Source organism: Nematolebias whitei, chromosome 8 (genome assembly GCF_014905685.2).
Source record: "Nematolebias whitei isolate Nwh7 chromosome 8, NemWhi1, whole genome shotgun sequence".
NCBI classification, from domain to species: Eukaryota; Metazoa; Chordata; class Actinopteri; order Cyprinodontiformes; family Rivulidae; genus Nematolebias; species Nematolebias whitei.
In genome coordinates this window covers 30740864-30745151 of record NC_056505.1, presented here as the reverse complement: position 1 = coordinate 30745151, position 4288 = coordinate 30740864, and positions in this window count along the sequence as shown.

Genomic DNA, 4288 nt, shown 5'->3' with positions numbered 1-4288 from the left:
CTGGCCAGTAGGGGTGATTTTATAAAACTAAAAACACCTAATGATTTTTAACATTTATTGATATTTTTACACCCTAACACAAAATAAAAGACAAGATTCTTGTAAAGAAGGAAAAAATAATATAGTTTTTGCCCAGTTTCTAAAACTAAAACAATAAACTATGCATTCTTATGTGATTTTTTTTTTTATTGTAGAAAAATTATCTATTCTACTTTGAAGAAATAAAGCATAAAGTGAAAGTGAGTATCCCTTGTAATGTTTCTAGTATTCATATATTTGCAAAATAACTGCTAAAACTAGGCCTTTTAATTGTTGTTATAACAACCAATAAAATTCAGTTTGATGTCAGTTTTGGTCAAAGCTTGAAAGAGCCGCTGCAGAGGGACCAAGGAGCCACAGTTTGCAGATCCCTGACTTAAACAGTGAAATGTGATTGTGGGGAAGATGAGACGAAAACCAGGGGTGTCCACCACCGAGTTCAAAGATGGCCACTAGTAGAAGCATCAACATCATTGCAGCCACAGCTCAAGGCAGCCATCTGAACATGTGAGGCCTGGAACATGGTCCGCTTGGTCTCAATGCCCCCCGCCTCAGCTGGGATGCAGTTAAAGCGCTCCTGGAGGTGTGAGTTGAAGATCTTTCTGACAGGTTCTTCTGCCAGGCATTCCCAGCAAACTCTCACTACACATTTGGGTCTGTCCCGGCATCTTCCTCCACCATCTGATCCAACTCACTACCAGGTGCTGATCAGTTGACAGCTCAGCTCCTCTCTTCATCCGAGTCCCCAAAACAAACGGCTGCAAATCAGATGACACGACTTGCCCACATGACATGTGGAGGCAATGGTGACATTGTACTTTTGTACTCCTGTACAGTTCCTGGTTGATAACAATAAGAAAAATAAATGCAAAGTGCATTGGAGCATATCAAGAACCACCACACGATGTGAACCATGGCTAACCAATGTGTTTGTGGCTACTTAAGTGGAAAGATTGCCAGCATCAAAACATGTATCACACTGGTGGTGAAACATTTAAATAAGTTATCTCAATTTTTTTATGGGCCAGAGAAAGAGCCCAGACACAGTGATGATTTTCTCAGCAATGACTGGAAGCATCACATCTTAACCACCCTTCAACATGGGTTGGGGATAGGAGTTTGGCTTGTTTACTGTATATCCGGTAAAAACACACACTTGTTAGCTTCTACTACTGTTTGTTTTCTATGTTTTGTCCTAATGGTGGTTCTTGTAGAGCTCAGTGTTTTCTGAGGCGGTGCTCATTATGAAACGTTTTATGAACACATCATAGTGTTGTATCAAATGTGAGGACTTGCAGCAGCTCAGAGGTGAGACATTTGTTGTGTCTGAAAGTGTGATGGATTGATCAGACTGTATTCTTTGTAGCTAAAGTTGATGAACGGGTGGTAAACTTCAAAATGGTATTAACATCAAATTAAGACAAACAGCTGCAACCATGAGCGTATTCTTCACTTTCTGCTCATTGCCGAAGTGAGAAGTCTTTGTTGCGCCTACAGGAGGAATTATTCAGTCACCTCATGTGACACAGATGCTGCCCTGACTTTTGTTATTGTTGCACATGCTGAAGTTGCACTGTGGCTCTGTCGTGTGATGAACCGCAGCAGGGATGAGCTGCATCGGGACAGAGCCACTCATCATTTTGGGGAGGGGGTCGATGAATGACCCAGGAGACGGGATCCAGCCTGGACCGCACGCTGTGTCATCAGTCACCAGGCTGCGTAGGATGAAGCCGAGGATGAGCAGAGGTGTGATTTAAGGCTAGCCTTCCTCATATTATCTCCACTCGTGCCGTTGCTCATGCTGAAGCCTCCTGTAGCTGAAGAGGTGGAACAAGAAAGGGGGTGAAGAATGAGATGAGGCATCCAACACCACTGGGGGGCATGCTGCTGTGGTACGACAGTAATTAAAATCAGCCACCAACTCTCAGTGAATTCTTGTCTTGTCAGACGTATCGACAACTTTGCACCAGTTCCAGCTTGATGAACGTAAAGCATTTGATTGTAAACTTTCCCTTCACCCTTATCCTTAACCTCGTGTATTACATGCTTTAAAGTTCTTACAGCTGTGGTCGAGTCAATAAATGACCATCTCAGGACGGAATCATTTCTCTGCACGTTTGCATCAGGGAACTATGAGGTGTCTGTGTCGAAGGGCCCACACACAAACAAAGCAAGCTCTTTCTGTAACTGTGTGTATGTGCAGTTCAGTCAGATGTTCAGGCTGGATTTTGTGAGGCAGCGAGCCGTGCACAGACACTCAACCTCCCACCTACAGAGAGCAGAGGGATGGATGGGGAATTCACTGGAGCCGACAGGTACCCATCTCTAATTCAACGTGATTTATTTCCACGGTGAGCTTGAACGTGGCCAGTGTGCATGGGCAGGTCAACTTTGGTTGGAAGAAAAGTAAGAGCTCCCTGATTGATAGAGAGGAGGGTAGCTGTGTTTTTTATGTTTGGCTCCCTCTTCATCCGGGCCCCTGCTCTGGCTGATTAATCACCAAGCTGAGAGTCTGACAGGCGTTGTGTGAGACTTCATATGTGACCCAAGATGGCTTCTTCTTGGACATGCGGTCCATTTTGACCTCAGTGGGTCTTGTTGCAAAATTAATTTTAGACTGAATTAAAACCAAGAAAGTCTTGCTTTAACCACTAGAGGGCCACATTAGCACACATCATTAAACCATTGGAGTGTGTGTGTGTGTGTGTGTGTGTGTGTGTCCTTGTTTATGCTACTTTGTGAGGCCCATTTTTCCAACTTATACTGCATTGTGAGGACCAACTGCTCCTTATGGGGCCCAAAGCCCGGGCCCCATAAGAAGAAGTCCCGTTGGTGGGTTAGGGGCTAGGTTTAGGACTAAGGTGTGAATTGAGGATGTGTTAGGTTTAGGGTTAGGTATGTACTGGTAATGGTTAGGTTATGAATAAAGGTCATGGTTAGGCTATAGACATGAATGAAAAATGAATGGAAGTCAATGCAAAGGCCCAATAAAGATAGCAAAACAAACCTGTGTGTGTGTGCGTGTGTGTGCGCGCGCGTGTGTGTGTGCGTGCGCGCGTGCGTGCGCGCGTGCGTGTGTGTGTGTGTGTGTGTGTATAAATATATTAAAGGCCTTACCCCTATTAGGCCTTTTTGTCTTTTTCTCTTTATGAGCATGTGGATCCCAGTCTGATGGAGAATCATAACTCAAACATCTTAATAGATGTTGGCTTGTCATTTATGAAAACCACTCAAGCCAAGTGTCACTTATTTTACTTTTTTTACATTTGTCTGTCTGTCTGTCTGTCTGTCTGTCTGTCTGTCTAATCATATTTATAAACAATTACAGCAGTTTTGTATTGCATGGTTATTTTGGTGGAAATCCTGTAGATTTAATTCAATTCAGTTTATTTATATAGCACCAAGTCACAACAGAAGTCGTCTCAGGACACTGAACAGAAACATTCATGTATAAAATAATAATTTAACACTATTTATCTGAGGAGCAGACTGCTTTGAGTTTAACTCCATCACAGACTCTCATCTTGAGCAAGCATGAAGGTGACAGTGGAAAGGAAAAAAAACCCTGATGAGGAAAAAACCTTTAGCAGAACCAGGTTAAGGACAAGTGGCCATCTGCTTCGACCGGCTGGGTTTGAGAGGAACAGATACACAATGGTAGGTCAAGAATCACATGTTAAGAAGAAATAATGTCAAATGAAAACTATTCAATTGTAGTGGAATAGGCCTCCGACCAAAACCTGCCTCTGAAGACCTTCATGGGACAGGAACTGTTATTTCATTGATTTGAATCCAGAAACACAAATTAGCTCATCCAGATATCCTGATGCATGCTCAATAATCCAGGTAGAAAAATCTAAAAAAAAGTTAAATCTGGTCCTCTGGACATTCAAAAAAACAAAACAAAGCAAATCAACAAAAACATGTAGAAATGTTTCATCTCTCATCCGAGAGACTTCCTCAGTCTGAGGAGCTGTATTCAGCTCAGTCTCTTAAATAGCACCGTCTCAGAGTGGATCAACCAGTTTGCTGCTGACAACCAAAACCAGCTGATCACATGTTCAAGAAGGACCATCAGCCTAACAATGGATCATTAGCACACTGATGGCTGTTTACTGTTCACAGAGGGCTGAGTGATACTAGCAATCACAGCATTGTAAGAGGGGGACAGTTGAACCCGGAGGCCTCCACCCCTGTTTAACGATGGACGATTTCTTTTCACAAAGATGGCCTCCTTTACTCCTCTCTC